We start from the raw sequence: 17,299 nt of genomic DNA, 5'->3' as shown, positions 1-17,299 counted from the left end.
CTGGCCTCAGTCTCTCTCGAGGAAGACGTCTTTCAAAAGTATCCCTCAGGACTCTCTCGAGAGACTTAGAGTTTCCGGCCCTGTAGCGAGAAAAACATTTCAAGGCTCAGGCTACTAACGTGAAATTAATATGACATCACAAATTCAATATATTATTTTTATATCACAGCATTCACAATCAACTAATTCACCAACACCAGTGTTCAGGGAAGTCTATGGCTTAAATGATGAAAATAATTATATAGGATTATATTGTTTGTTTTAAGACAAGGTCATGAAAAATTCCAACACAAACCTATCACTACGAATGATTTCATCCGGATGTTATATATTAGCAGGGCGCACGTAAGATATATTATGTCATGAAAATGCGGACTCTTGTCACTTTTGCAGTAGCATAATATGAACACACCCAACATCTACCTACCCAACAGTGTTGAGTTTTCATACCAAACCACAGTCTCCAAAAAAAGAATAAGAATTAATTTATATATATACTTCAGTATGTTATTAAAAATGGACGATTGTCTGTTTCATTGATAATACTGTACCCATTTCAACCTAGTTACATAGAAATAGGAAAATTAGCCCCTAATTATATTTTTACTGTTGCGAAAAAATATTGGAACACTAACCACATCAGAGACCAAACTGCGAGAAGACTGAAGACGAGTTGCAGATCGCCGAAACATGAAATCTAGTGAATGCGGAGACGCTGAAAGGGCTGCCAATTTGCCAAAGTGTGGAAATGACGTCACTAATACGGCTTATCTTGTCCACATTGTGATTAGGTGAGGAGTGTGGAATCCACACGTAAAAATTTCCACGCTTTTTACTTAAAAAGCGTATACTAGTTAAAATTTAATAATAAGTAATGATTTTTTTTTTTTTTACTATTCTCACACACAAATATCTTTAAAAATAAATAATTAGTATTATCATTTTCAATTTGTGGATGCGTTTGGATGTTTATCAGTTGCATGACCTGACCGTTCATTCTTGTGCAAACTAAGACCTAGAATATAAACTAGATCTTGACCGTACGAACTGGCTGGCTCCAGCTCCAACCAGCCTTAGTTACCTATTCAAAATTATTCTTAATCTTGTCCTCAACAAAATCTACATTTATTCTTTTTCATGATACTAGAGTAAGTATTCTTATTTTGTTACTGTTGGTGGTATATTTGTTACCAAATTATTTTTCAGCGAAGCACTTTACAGCTTTGCAATACAGATTGCAATTTTTGCATGTGAAAATGATTACTGTGCCTGTATAATCAGTTTGATTATTCTACAACTACTGTGACATAAACTTTTGAAAGGAGCGGGGTTAAATGATATCATAACTTTAATTCGTATAGCGTAAGATCTTAGCAGAAATCATAGGCCTAGTTCACCAGTATAGATAATAGCGCTCATGATTTCATTGTCAGTTGATATTGCCCTAAGTGAATGACTATGTGTATAATAACGATAAGTGTAAGAAATTATATAATGCAGTGGTAATGAAATCTTCATGTAAAATAAATGGTTCAGTACATTAGCCTAGTCCCAGGATACGTTGCCAGCTTGCTTTACTCTAAAAGACATAGTTATAACACTAGTGCTTACTATTACATTTGGTTTCAAGATATTCTTTATGAAAGTTAATGTAATTATGTAATTGCAATGATACAATAATTATAATTATTTTTTTTAGTTCACGTGCTAGCATATAACCAATAGTGTTGTTAGCCCTAGATAATAGGTCTAGTCATTATATATATATAGATATATATATATATAATATATATATATATATATATATATATATATATCAATACTGTCAGATTGACCACCATGATAAATTCATCGATATATTTCATTACGACGATGTGATTAAGATGCTGTATTACACACACACACACACACACACACACACACACACACACACACACACATATATAATATATATATATATATATATATATATATATATATATTGCATTATAGTAGTACAGTATATATATTTAACTTATTTTAATAACTATAAACTTGTTGTAAAAGACCTGTGTTACTTTTTTCGTCGTCCAATTAAATACGTAAGTTTCATTTCAATTTTTCATCACCTGTTAAAGGAGTTTCATTCAACTCTTTCATCGTCAAATTAAATAAGTTTCATCAACAAATTAAAGAAGTGTCGACTGTTGTTGAGAAGTTTTGTTTCTTTTACCCCTCTCGTCAAAAACACTTGAATAAAAATCAAACTAAATGTTTAAACAATATGAACTGAAAACGGAAAGGGTCAGTGTCTACCCTTATTTATCAGTTAAAAAAATAAAATATTGGCTAGGAATTCGTACCGCTAAGTTTTGAGCACTTACAAGATCACGATAAACAACCTATCCAGAGTTCCTACCACTACATCGATAAGTCGAATATATTGCATAACTGGCAACTGTGTTAAGATACCGAAGTAACCGAACTTGGATTTCCGTAATGTGGAAATCTGGCAGGGCTTGGCGGCCACCGCCGCCGCCTGAAACTGAAATTTTGTGGAAAAGTGCGTGAAAACTACATTATATCGTGATTTATTTCGTTTTTACCTCGGAGAAGGTTTGCTGATTAGCTTTCCTGCAAGGTATGTGTCTGCGCTGTTTATCAGCAAGTTCATAGCCTATGTTCAGAATTCACACTGAATCTCCTTTTGACAGGTTAAGTTGCTCAAGGTGTTACTGGATTGTTAATTGACTAATGTACCTTCATTGCTTCTACTTGATTCCTGTAAGATAAGGAACAGCTCAGCTTAAGCTCACTGCTACCTACCTATTTCCAATAAGTGAAATACTATCAAGATAATTGCCTCCATTTAATGAATGAAAGACACTGACACAAAATTTACAGTAGGAATACATACCTACCTATTGTAGGTAGGCCTAGGCTAGAACTGAAGAACTTAGCGTCGGTTAGTACAGTCCTTTGACGAAATCATTGGTATTTCTACAGAAGCAATCCGCTGTGGCTTAGACTATGGCAATTGACTGATTCCTATGTTATTTTAGTTACTGTACAGATTTAAAAGTAATCCATTCGGCCGGCTGTAACTAAGCAGTAGGTAGGTTAACCTTTGAAAGTTACATAATAGCCGCACCAAACTCAAAGGTAGGGTAAAACATCAAAGCAGGCCACGCAGGCCAACTACCATCAGTGCAAGCCACCCTCCGAAAAAGTACATTATAACGCGTCCTGACACCCGAGATGGGCATCAGTCGCGACTTGTTGTTGGTGAGAAACGGAGCTAAAGACCTCTACTCTCCTTTCGAAGTAAGTATTTTCCCCAAAGTTAGAAATTAAGGCCAAATTTTAAGATTTAAACAGATTTAAACAGAGGGTACTGAAAATGGCGCCCACGGCAGTGGAAATCTCACCAAAACGCTTTAGAAATTTTTACTTACAACTAAAAATGTTTCGAAGATTGACGCCATCTCGATGTTTACGGAGTAGCTTGTGTCAATAAACTAACCATTTCCTGTGATAAATCCGCACACTCACTTTTGTACCCACAGACGCTGGAGCACTTTTATCACAACAATCGAAACACGATTTCTCATCAACAACAAGCCAGGCGTAAACAGCTGTTGGGGTAGAAGATGACGAGAAGCGTTCTCTCTTGGCTAATTTTTAAATAAGTAGTAAAACATCAATATTTTACATATTTATGATGATTAATTTGAAAATATTCGTTATTGAAAAAGTAACTCGCCTCTGACTCAAATTTAAGTAATTATTTTTCTGAATTAGAACGTTCTTTCAAGTTCTGTATTATGACGTCACGACATCTTGACTTTCGTACCTATTGTAAATAATTGCTATACTCAACTGTCATTGCAGAACAGTTTACCAGTTATTCGTGCAGATTGTTATCAGCTATACATGTAATTGTTATAATCGTAATGCGCATATATATCTTTATTATTTACTTTTTGGATATATGAAGATGTTTTACTGCTGGATTATCGCCGTAGTGTGACGCAATCGTTTTCGGTCCATGGGCCTCTGTCTGTTTTCGCACCATAAGAAATTATGGGGCCGAATTTGCAATGACCAGAAATCGTTAAAAGAGGAAAGTTAGCATTGAGGGGCATATGTTTTGACTGAGAAAAATACAAATTTATTCAATAGTCTAGCTTGTTAAAAAAATACCTTGGTTATTTAAAAAAAAAAAAAAACTTGGATTGACAACTAAGGCCAGCATGTCTACTATGGGTTTTCAGAGACAGTGCAAGCACGTTTTTGGGCAATACCTATTTCTGTAACGAACACTCGTAACAGAACGAGATTTTGCTATAGTGCATTACACCCAGTGCCGTAATTTATAAGGGTATCGTGAATCACTAATCGTAAAGAATAACGACACTTGTCCTTGTACCAAGAGACAAAAACTCCATTATGCAGAAATGGATACGAACACGCGTATAAAGCTCCACCTACCCTCGCCCCCCCCGCCCCCCCCTCCACCGCCACCCTCCCTTTTCTTCTTCGTTCCTCCGCCTTCCTTTCTCTCTCTCTCTGTTGCCATTCGGTATGTGTTGACCCTCCAAACTGGGTATAAGACTACACACAAAACGTTGAAATTGGTGAAATTAGGCTATGTATTGGAAGTATATATACATAAATATTAAAGCAATTTATCATTATTGCATTACTATGACAACTAGGAAATTCATGGAAACAGTTTATAATAATGGAACGGCGTATGTGTGAAGCCTCCACTAATGTGGCAACGATGATTTTGCCATTCTTAGCATGCAAACATTAAAGCATGCAAACATTAAAGGTTACATTTATTTCTGGCATACGATTATTTAAGAATTCAAAATACTAATAAAGACTGAAATCAATGAAAAGTGCTAGCAAAAACAAAAAAGCAAAAAAAAAAAAAAAACGTAGTCGTTCCTCTATGCACTTTTCCGTATTCGTTCCTCTATGGTTTTCGGCAGCCAGATGTACGAAAACGTTAGAAACATTTGATTTTATCTACGTTAGAAATATCTGTAATTTTTCGGGGTAATTTGGTTGCTAAAAAGGGATAATATACATGAATTAAATCAAATTTTTTAAATAACAATGTAAATTTAAACTAAATAACGAGTAAAGTAAACAGTTTAGGGAATAAAACTTTGCAGTTTCGTCGTCTGTCGTCGTCTGTCGTCGTCTGCTGTTTGTAATTGTGTTTATGGCGCGCGCGCTTAGAAACCAGGAACAGCAACGGGTTTAAAGTGCAATGTGGAGTGAACTGAGACCAAAATGTGTATAATAACAATCAAATAAGCACTGTGGAGTTTTCAGTTGTGATGGCAGTAAGGATAAAAACCGCCGATTACAAGGTAAGAATGAATTCAGTTCCACCATAACCCCGGGAATAACAAGTTTCATACTTTCACTAATATAGGCAACAAAATGTTGTTTTATTGTGCTGATTACAACTGCAATCTTGAGTAAGATCAATAACGTTACATACATACGCTAACATTGTTCAAATGAGTGCTGGGAAGGCTGGGGAAAGATGGTGTCCGTCACTGATGAGAACCGTCCATGAAAAACGTAGCCGCCATATTGGATTTCAAAACTGCCTTGAAAACATATTTTACGAAGAGCTCACATGCTTATTTTAGTTCGTATGGGGCTTTCATATATACAATATGTTGACGAAACTTCAGTCTTTTAAATGGTATGCTTAGAGTTGCAATTGTATTCATGTTTCACCAATTAAATATCGAGTGAATAAGACCCGTCCACCGTGATGAGGGTTGGCCTGAACTGATGTTTCCCCCTATATTAAAGTTTAGTTCCAACCAAACGAAAAAATATTCCTTACAACCCTTGTAAAGCAACTAAAATAACATAGAAAATGTCAATTGCCATAGTCTAAGTCACCGAAGAACGGTCCTATAGGAAGGTACCAAGTATTCGTTATGGTGAAGGAAATGTAAACACAGCCGCCATGTTTTAAATTCCCCACAACCACCATGGAGCCATATGTTCACTAAGGGGGAGGGGTAACGCACAGGGGGTGGGCGGGGTAACGGTGGAAGGTACGAGTTGTCTTAGCAGCACCCCACTGAATAGTAACATACCTTGACGCAACTTTCGGCGAAAGCCTAACACTAACTTTCCTAAAACATAATAATTAAGAATAATGTTTGGACCTTACCTTAAAGGGTGGAGGGTACAAAGCAGCAGCTGCCTTTAAGAATGGCGTGGAGGCGGGTCTTGGGTTCCTCAAAATGCAGCTTGAAATAAGCAACAGCCAAGTACCCGCGAAGTTATACATTCTCCTCCCGTATCTTGGAGTCGACTGTTTGCCGGAGTTCCCTCCACCTCCTCTCGATAGTATTAGTATGGGCACCGGTTTCTGGGTCACAAAGTTCATCGAGTGGTTGACTGTCAAGTGGACATAACCTTCATCTCGCAGGCAGTCATAAGCCCTCCAACAGTCAGAAATAATAGTGGTACCCGGCACAATGTATTCTTTGATAACTGCAAGCAGAGTCCCACTCGTCCTGTCGGGTACGGGAACAACGAAAAACTCCCGGGTCTGCCTGCAGATACCACCGAATACCCACTGACCTTCGATGAGGCGACCTACGTTGTATTTTCTTCTCCCAAACTTCGCCTCATCGATTTCAACAATTGTGCCGGGCCCACCTATTTGCTGCTTCTGTTGGAAGCACCAATTAACTATGACCTGAAATAAAAGTCAGTGTTAGGGGAGGTAATTAAGTAGGGTAAATTTCATAATAATACAAGGCAGTTGTGTATGAGAGAGGGGAGGGGGGGGGTGGGTGGGGGGGGGGGGGGGGGAGAGAGCGGGGGAGAAGGAGGAGGTAGGAATGGAAAATGGTGAGGGGATAAGCAAAATACTTACTTCCTGGGAGAAGCTGGCCCAATCATTAATTGTTGAGTCCGACAGTCCAAGTTCTGTTCTCGCAACCTTGTAGAAAAAAAATCACTCACATACAGGTATGCGAAGAATCAGAACCTGTCTCAACATCAAGTTGGGACCCAGAGAACCAAGTGCCCTTAAACAAGGAAAAGTAGTAAGAACAGCGTTTCTTCGCGTTTTCTTACTATGCGGTCGATAAGACCGGTCACGGACCTAAAGGTAAACGTGGAGGAAAAATACCAATTATAAACATGAAAAATATGGAGTAGGTCATAAATGGTATAGGTGTAATATAATATTGCCATTAATCTAGGGCCGGGTCATATCACGGTTACATGTAGAATCCAACAAACTATTCGTAAGGTATTTACCTAAAGCACTTTTTTTGCAGATCTAGGCGGCACTCATTCCCACAATGGGGGCAAAAGACCTGCTTCCTCAGGAGGCCGTGGTCCTGGCATAAACAGACCAGCCGTTCATAATTACCTGAGTAATAGGCAGAAAAATCTTTGTAACTGAATGGGGGCAAAAGACCTGCTTTCTCAGGAGGCCGTGGTCCTGGCAAAAACCGATTAGTCGATCATAATTACCTGAGTAAAAGGCAGAGAAATCTTTGTAACTCATGTAACAATTGTTACATGAAGTTGGCAAAGAGTTCCTGGTGAGGGGCTGGGGCGAGCGTGAAGTTGATGCAGCAGTGGATGTCATGGCGGCAGATTCAACAGTGTTGGAGTTCTACAGTTAGGAGGTGGCAGGAGGCCAGACCGTAGAAAACAGGGTAGGAGAGGTGGGGTGGAGTAGTAAAAATGCCTTGATGCTATTGGTTGAGGCAGGGTGGGGCTGAGGTAAATGAACAAGCACTTTACAAGATAAGTTGGCAATGTTAAGGGTAATAAAAGTAAATGGGTAGTTAAGGAACTAAATGTAAATGTGGGATGGGTTCAAAATATGAATTAATACAAATACATATATTACGGGCCCAGGAGGGGGTGGCATTTAAGTCCTGGGTGGTAAATGTGTAATAGGGCCTATAGTTGTTTTAATAAATACAAAATACCAAATTAAACATAGGTTAGCATATAACAAAACTAATTAAACTTGTAGGGGATGTTGCCTGACCAGGGGTGGGGTTGGACCTGCTGTAACCCCCCTTAAAGAACCAAACCAACCTAACATAACCTAACCTAGCAGGGGATGTAACCTTACCTAGTAGGTAACTTAACCTAGTAGGCAATGTTGCCTGACCAGGGGGGCTTTGCCCTCTGTACCCCCCCTTAAAGGCCTAAACTAACCTAGTAAGGAATGTAACCTAACCTAACCTAACCTAGTAGGGAATATTGCCTGACCAGGGGGCTTTGCCCCCCGTACCCCCCCTTAAAGGCCTAACCTAACCTAGTAAGGAATGTAACCTAACCAACCTAACCTAACCTAACCTAGTAGGGAACATTGCCTGACCAGGGCCCGCCCCCCCCCCTACCCCCCCTTAAAGGCCTAACCTAACCTAGTAAGGAACGTATAGAAGGAACCTAACCTAACCTAGTAGGGAAATACTAGGCCTAACCTAACCTAGTAAGGAATGTAACCTAACCAACCTAACCTAACCTAACCTAGTAGGGAATATTGCCTGACCAGGGGGGCCTCGCGCCCCCCGTACCCCCCCTTAAAGGCCTAACCTAACCTAGTAAGGAATGTAACCTAACCAACCTAACCTAACCTAACCTAGTAGGGAACATTGCCTGACCAGGGGCTTCGCTTCGCCGTACCCCCCCTTAAAGCCTAACCTAACCTAGTAAGGAACGTAACCTAACCTAGCCTAGTAGGGAAATACTAGGCCTAACGTAACCTAGTAAGGAATGTAGCCTAACCAACCTAACCTAACCTAACCTAGTAGGGAATATTGCCTGACCAGGGGGCTTTGCCCCCCCGTACCCCCCCTTAAAGGCCTAACCTAACCTAGTAAGGAACGTAACCTAACCTAACCTAGTAGGGAAATACTAGGCCTAACCTAGCCTAGTTAGGAATGTAACCTAACCAACCTAACCTAACCTAACCTAGTAGGGAATATTGCCTGACTAGGGGGACTTCGCCCCCCCGTACCCCCCCTTAAAGGCCTAACCTAACCTAGTAAGGAATGTAACCTAACCAACCTAACCTAACCTAAACTAGTAGGGAATATTGCCTGATCAAGGGGGCTTCGCCCCCCCGTACCCCCCCTTAAAGGCCTAACCTAACCTAGTAAGGAACGTAACCTAACCTAGTAAGGAACGTAACCTAACCTAGTAGGGAACTTAACCTAGTAGGGAAATATTGCCTGACCGGGTAACCTAACCTAACCTAACCTAGTAGGGAATGTAACCTAACCTAACCTAGTAGGGAATATTGTCTGACCAGGGGGTCTTCGCCCCCCGTACCCCCCCTTAAAGGCCTAACCTAACCCAGTAAGGAATGTAACCTAACCGAACCTAACCTGAACCTAACCTAGTACCTGAATATTGCCTGACCACTGGGGGCTTTGGCCCCCCGTACCCCCCGCCCCCCCTTTAAGGCCTAACCTAACCAATAGTAATGGAATGTAATCCTAACCAAAACCTAACCGCCTAGTAGATAACCAAGTAGGGAATGTAACCTACCCCCCCCCCCCCCCCCCCCCCAGTATCCACCCTAGAAGAACTAACCAACCTAGCCTAACCGGGTAACCCCCTTCAAGGAAGTAAAACTAGTAGGTAAACCAACATATAACAAACTAAACCTAGTAAGGTATGTTGCCTAACCGGGGGAGGGGATTCGGCCCCCAGTAGGTAAAATGACATATAAACCTAACTTTGATGGGTGTGGAAGTGTTGTAAAATGTTAAAAGTAACCATACATAACTGCATAATAGTAAGGAAACTGGAAGGGAGGTGTAAATTGTAATGTCTGTAAAAGTGTATAATGGAATATATTTAAATGTAAGTTTTATAATAATAATGGCAAACTATATATAAAATAGGTTTTATAATAATAATGGAAACTTTAATCTAGGTATTGGTATCGGTGAGAAATGCACTGTAAATGGTGTAACGTAAAGAGCCAGTCGTGAATACTGGAAAGGGGAGGGATTGACTTGTGTATAAATGATATAGGGAGTGTGTATGTAATATGCAACGCAATGTGCAATTTCACGTAACAGGTAGGTAGGTAGGTATCGAAACGTCCTAAAACTGAGTTCTATATCAACACGTAGGCATTTTTAGGTGTCTGTCCTCAATTATAACATAATATTTCAAGTTATATATGGTGAAATGATTAGGTGGGGATATTTCAAAACAGTTATTATACAAATACTATGGAAAAAGGAAAAGGAATAAACACTAGAATTCACATACATGTTTAATAAAACAAATTAGGTAAATGCTTTTATGGTAACTCAACGTATGGTTACCAGCCAGGGTTCCCAGATGACACCACTACCAACCAGCCAAAGTCTACCATGAAACCAGCCAAAATCCCACCAAATGGAAATCCAAACCAACCCAAATAACCGGCAAATATATGTGCCTCATATTTATTTTTATAAATGCATATTTTTTATCATATATATGCTTGTATAGCGGCATCATAGTTTTAGTTAGATAATATAAACTAATATAAGAATACAGGAAAAAAAACAAGAATGAATTGAAATTTTGAAATGAGGCTCGTTCTCTGAGAATCCGGCGGCCTGTTTTGTGGTCGTCTGGTGTGTGTGTGATTTTTATTTTAATTCCATCTACATATTTTGCTTAAATGTTTACCAAGTTTTTACTGAAAACCTATTCAAATTCCCCAGATTTTCCTGAAAACCTTCAAAAATTCCCAATCTGGGGAGAGATTCCTCAAATGTGGGATCAGTGTTTAGCTCAAATAGAAAGTGTTTGAAAACCAGCCAAAATACCACTAACCAGCCAAAGTGAATTTTTACCCACCAAATTAGGAAAAAAAGCCAAATTTGGTGAGAAACTGCCAAATCTGGGAACCCTGTTACCACCCAATCCTTCACTCAGTCCGGTAGCAATGTAGGGGTCATACTGTAACGTGTTTGGCTAAATACATGTATCCCTCCCGTAAACCCCCATTTGTTTCCTCACTAAGAAGTCTGAGTTTAGGCCAAAAGCTCCCTTACAGTTAGCGCATGCGCAGTAGCATTAGCGCATGTGTAGTAGGATTCAGTGTTGTGGTAGTAGTAGTAGTAGACTAATATGGATGTGGAACGGCTCCACTATCGCTAGTTTTGTTATCTCTTATTTCCGCTTGTATTTCGTGTTTTTAAAAGTGATAAATGTGGGAAATACCACAATAACACGGCAAAAACTCCCCCCAAGTGGTTTCTCCCCACCCAAAACCCCGGTTCCCACTGGGGGTCCCCCTTACTGTAGGATAGAGTTGGGGTTTTGTCCCCACCCAAAACCCCGGTTCCCAATGGGGATCCCCTTTACCGTAGGATAGAGTTCAAAGGTAAATTAGAGTCGTCCGAATAAATATTACTTCAAATTCTTGTTCAGGAGGTAAAACTGCTTAGAAAAACCGCAACTGCCATACTCTGGGCCGCCGCGGATAGGTACACTAGATCTACCAAATCATTAACCACCAATAGGCCTAGGCTGTAGGATGCTGTTATAGTAACTTGCTGGTTACATGAGCCCTATTTACCTATTTCGCTACCATCATTTTTCATGCATGTATCCTATACAATGATTGTAGTGCAGGATGCAAGGCTAGAACAGAAGAGTATAGTGGTTACAGTCATTAGACGAAATCATTAACCAATAGGCTTAGGTTACCTATAGGATGCACATTTATAACTTACATGGGTCGTATTTATTCTGCTATCCCATGTTTTATGCATGTATAATACTACCTACCTAGTATACCTTGTAGCCTATACCTAGCTAGTAATGACTGTAATGAAGGATGAAACTTTTGCTGTTTCCCTGATCCCTTATCCACAAGTTATGAGGAGTGCATTGAATAGGGTGAATATGTATGCGGAATTGCAAGAATGACTAAATTAGTTGTAAATTTATATTTTTACACCATAATGCCATTCTGTAGCTGAGAATATGGCTTTCTTTGTATTAGCTCATGTAGATACTAGCCTATGGTACTTTGTATATTTTGGAATTGAAAGTATTTAGCCAAGCCTACTAACTATTTCAAGGCCCATGACACCCTCCTTTTTTAATATAACTAATAACTAGGCTTCTGGTTAATGTGAAACCGAAACCACCAGAGTTTGAGACACCAACCTAATTAAGAAAAATGGATTCAAGCATCTACTCTGCATTATTGTCTTACTTTATATTGAGAAATTTCATCTCAATTTTGTAGACATGGTGAGAACGGAAATTAAGACCTGGCAACTAGGCGCAGAATGACATGTGTCGACCATGACGTGGGGCCCCGTGACGTTCACACCTACTACTACCCCATTTGTGTATGGTTATCAAATAATATATAAGTTGTAGTGAATTATACAGCTCTTTGATGGAATCTAAAGATATTGATTAGTTATTAAGTTTGAATAAACTAATTTTTAGCCGCACTTGTGTTTATTATTTGATTAATAGGTAATTCTTACGAAAAAGAAGAAAAAAAATAAAAATCTCGGATGGCAGTCAGAGGTGATCATGCTAGGGAAGGTACACGTCTGTTAGATACAGGCATTGACAAGGGCTCCAGGTGACACCTTGCTTACTGCCTACTATTGACATTTTATATCATGTCTAGAATGCTTCACCATTGTCCACAAGGTTGTCGTAATGCATTTGTGTTGTGACTCTTAACATACTACAAGAGGGAACAAGACAACAATAAACTGAAGATTGGATTGAATAGGTTGGTATCATGTTTTCATGTTTAATGGCGTACCATCACGGACACATATAGTTGAATATTATGCGTTATCAGATTCTCTCTCTCTTTCTCACTCTCTCCCTCTCTTTATATATATATATTATAATCTTATATATATATATATATCATATATATATGTATACATATATATATATATATATATACACAGTGGACCCCCCGTATTCGCGTTCTCCGGATTCGCGGACTCACACATTCGCGGATTTCTCTCGGGAACGTTTCCCTGCATTATTCGCGGAAAATTCGCGCATTCGCGGTATTTTTCTATAAGAAATATCCACAAATTCCTGGTTTTTGTTATCAATTTCATCATAAAATGCACTTTTTGTGATAAAACTATTAAAAAAATCAAGTATGAAAAAGTTTTTAGTGGTTTTTCTTAAGTTTTAACTAACAAAATAGGCTGTTTTTAGCGTTTTTATAGGGGTTCCAAACATTCGTGGATTCTAACTATTCGCAGGGGGGGGTCTGGTAGCATCCCCCGCAAATACGGGGGGACCACTGTATATATATTATATATATAATTATTATAATATATATATATATATATATATATATTATATGATTAATATTATATATATATGTATATGTATAATATATATGATATATACATATACATATATATATTCAGCTATTTATTTATTTACTTATGATGTATATATACATATTCAACTTCAGTCTTGTAACTCCTCAGCCATATTAAATATTTGTAATGATCATATTATGTGCGCATCCTCAACAATCATATTCACCAATAATCAATTCACATATAGCACGATTAAACTCTTTATCTAAAATTGCTTTCGTGACGTTATTGAAATCAGGGAATAATAAGATAATATGACCAATTTAAACTTTGCCAGACCTAACATTTTTTCATTCCATAACTTCAACCCACTAATGACTGCATACCTGTATTGAAAAATAAAAACACCTTATCTCTATCAAAGATATATATATATATATATATTATATATATATATATATATATATATATATATATATATATATATATATATATATATATATATATATATATATACATATAATTTCTTGTACTGGTATAATGAAAACCATACAGAAAGGGGGGTGTGGCAGGTGTCAACGTCACGGGGCCCCACGTCATGGTTGACACACGTCATTCTGCGCCTAGTTGCCAGGACTTAATTTCCGTTCTCACCATGCCCACAAAATTGAGATGAAATTTCTCGATATAAAGTAAGACAATAATGCGGAGTAGATGCTTGAATCCATTTTTCTTAATTAGGTCGGTGTCTCAAACTCTGGTGGTTTTGGTTTCACATTAACCAGAAGCCTAGTTCATTAGTTATATTAAAAAAGGAGGGTGTCATGGGCCTTGAAATAGTTAGTAGTTAAACTGAAGACTACACTCACCGGGTGTCTTAACTACTATATTTTATGTGCAAATTAAGTGCTGTGTACTGTGTATAGTCCCAGTTCCTTTGGGGTGCTGTGTACTGTGTATAGTACCAGTTCCTTTGGCATGAACGGAAAAATATAAAAGCCAGTAAATGTAAAGAGAATACACAGGCTAGACATGAACAAAAGCAAATAAAAAGCAGTAATTAGGGTAAAATGCCAAATGGCCAGCCTCTACCGTAGTGTAACCACCTTCCCGAAATAAGTACTTTAACATGTCCTGTAACCCAGGATAGACATTAGTCAAGAGCCAGTGTCCGTTGAGGCAACACCTTGAGACCTCTACTTTCCTCTCGAAGTAAATTTTTCCTCCTAATTTACAAATTAAGGAGATACTTTCCAATTTTCGGGAAGGTGGTCGCGCTATGGTAGAGGCCGGCCATTAGGTATTTAACCTTATTTTAGTTGGTGACTGGATGCAGTAGCCTAGTACTAGTACCTTGGAGTGAGTGCTCTTCCAAGAGTCTAGGGGCAGGAGTTCTCAGACACTTTTGGGTGATTATTTAGCTTCTAGCTTGGCTGACATGAAATGGGACAACTCATTGCTGCCTCTCATCACTGCCCATTCATCGCTGGCCCAACTTGTTGCCAGTCCAACTCAGCGCCTCTTCTAACTTATGCTAAAAATTGAAATTATATAAAAATAATAAAGAAAGCACGAAAAAGAAAATTTAGTGGATATGAAAAACACCTTTATTCATTATAGTACTGGTAGTAATATATTTAATAAAATATTAATAAAATGCTTTATTTCTAAAGCTAAAGAAGCAACCTATTAATTCTACATTTGGAAATATTTTCTTGATTACACTAAATGCTGTGAGTTCAAAACCACATATGGTGAGCTGAATTTCTTTTATTGTGGCAAGTAACCTTGAATATGTAACGTTCTGTTTGTTAAGTAAAAGAGCATAAAGTACTGGCATGACTCATCCTACTTTTTGAGCCAGTACAATTGATACCTGAGAAAATAACTTGAAGCTATCTTATAGGTTCCATCTACACATCAAATTGTGATAAAACTAAGTGTTGCACTCAATTTCTTCCAAATAGCAAGATTCTGTCTCCTTCAGCACTCATTCCGGTTCTGTCAAATAGTTTTCTTTAAAGCAGACGAACATATTAGGCAAAACTTCATTAATTACTACATGTAGGTTTTCATTAGCTCTTCAGCTTGGGTTTTGATTTTTGTAATTGTCTTTGCCACTTCTACTCTTATTTGTGAAGGGTCAGGGGTGTTAGTAATATTGAATTTCACTGTTTCCAAATCTTTTGTGGATTCTTGGTTTACCTATGCTTTGTTCACATCACCAAAACATCAAATCACTGTTGGTTTTACTAAATTTCTATGAAAAAGTCAACAAATATCCATTATGTTAAAATTTCTTTATGTATCGCTGGCTTATAACTCCCCCATTGTAAAGGGTTTTTTGGAATAATTTTATACTGATGTTTCCAGCACCAAAAGATTAATATTGACTAACCTTATCATTTAAGTTGACAAATAGTTCAGTTGGTAACTGAGTAATTTGTGTGTAATGAAGTAATAATTGGGTAATTGTTGTTATTTACTGTATTTCAAATAAAGGTGTCTATCAATGAATTTCGATTTTTAGCATTGGTTAGTTGAGGTGATGGGTTGGGCTGGCGATGAGTGGGTGATGATGAGGTAGCAATGATGTGTCGTACAAGACTTGGCAGACATGAGTCTCGCTAAGTAAGCTCAGTATCCCTTCCTGGTTGGCTCCATCTTGGACATGAGGACTGGCCCCTGGCTCTTTTAATTGTGCTTTGCCAGAAATGCACCTGCTTGAGTTAGCACTACCTGCTCACTTGTCTCAGCCCCAGTGTACAGATTGGGTCTGCTCAACAAGTGGGTCTGCTTGTGACAGGTATATTCTCAGTACAAGCCAGTACCAGGATGACCTGCTGACCTGCTTACTCATAACCATACTGTTTTCCACTTGGTTCATGATGTGCCACTGACGCAGGGTTGCATTTGTTGGCAGTGCACGTAACGTCCTCTACCCTACTTTAGTTGGGTTATTATTGATCATAGGAAGCTGTAAGAGTTGAGTGGATAGAGCTCTGAAAGCTGTTCTGAGTATTGGTCGTCCAAAGCTCATGGTGTTTCACCTAGTTCCCCTAGTACCAGCTGTGTACCATTGCCCCAGGCATGGGTACAGCAGCAAATAGGTGTCTGCCTCTCATTTGGTAAGTTGAGGCTGGCAATCCTCCTCATCTGCCACAAGTAGGAGGATGCCTGTTGAGCCATTGGACAATGTGTCAAGAGAGATTCATGTTTTCACCTCAGAAGACCAAAGCCATTCGCTTTACTCGTACTCGTAAAAGGGAAGAGATCCCCACCCTTTTCTTAAATGATTGTATTTTGCCTTATGAGGATAATATCAAGTTTCTTGGAGTCATTTTTGACAAGAAAATGACATTTGGTCCCCATATAAATGACCTATCTATCAGGGTTAAGAAGTCACTGAACATTCTGAAAGTTGTATCGCATTTTGATTGGGGTGCTGATAGAACAACTTTGCTTAGAATTTATACATCTTTGTGTCTGAGCAAGTTAGACTATGCATGCCAAATATATGGGTCAGCTGCAAAGACTTTACTTGGAAAACTTGATATTGTTCACAATGCTGGGCTTCGCATCTGCACAGGTGCTTACAGAACATCTCCCATTGACAGTCTCTATGTGGATTCTGGCATACCTCCCCTTTCCATTCGCAGAGAGGAGTTGAGTTTGAGGTATTTAGCTAGGTCCCTTGCGGTGAGAAACAATCCTAACTATAAATATGTTAGGGCGCCTTTAGATCGGGCTCCTAACAGATCCAGAGTGCCCAAGCCTTTGGAAGTACAGCTGAAAAATGATGCTAGAGAAGTAGGCTTTGTTAACAGGCACAGTATAGCAGAGGTGGGATATCCCAAGTCTCCCCCTTGGTGTAATCCACCTGTTAAAGTATGTTTACGGCAGGAGGGAAAAATACCTTACCTAGTAGGGTAATGAAAAGTGAGTTTTTTAAATCATGC

At 38.7% G+C, this 17,299-nt stretch overlaps 1 protein-coding gene across 4 annotated transcripts in view; it reads left to right on the top strand.

Moving 5' to 3' along the window:
• Positions 1 to 686: 686 nt before the first annotated feature.
• Positions 687 to 17,299, top strand: part of LOC135207272 (transcription factor hamlet-like) — a 331,554-nt gene continuing 314,941 nt past the window's right edge. For 2 of the 4 annotated variants that reach the window (XM_064238929.1, XM_064238930.1), the window contains exon 1: positions 2,447 to 2,620. The gene's annotated coding sequence lies outside the window, so the exon portion shown is untranslated. Of the gene's footprint in view, positions 792 to 1,004; positions 1,149 to 2,446; positions 2,621 to 17,299 lie in introns of those variants that run through there. The other 2 variants (XM_064238932.1, XM_064238931.1) reach the window with 2 other exon arrangements.

The sequence above is a fragment of the Macrobrachium nipponense genome, chromosome 32, assembly GCF_015104395.2.
Source record: "Macrobrachium nipponense isolate FS-2020 chromosome 32, ASM1510439v2, whole genome shotgun sequence".
NCBI classification, from domain to species: Eukaryota; Metazoa; Arthropoda; class Malacostraca; order Decapoda; family Palaemonidae; genus Macrobrachium; species Macrobrachium nipponense.
The sequence above is the reverse complement of the archived record's forward strand: the minus strand, read 5'-3'. Positions and strand labels throughout refer to the sequence as shown.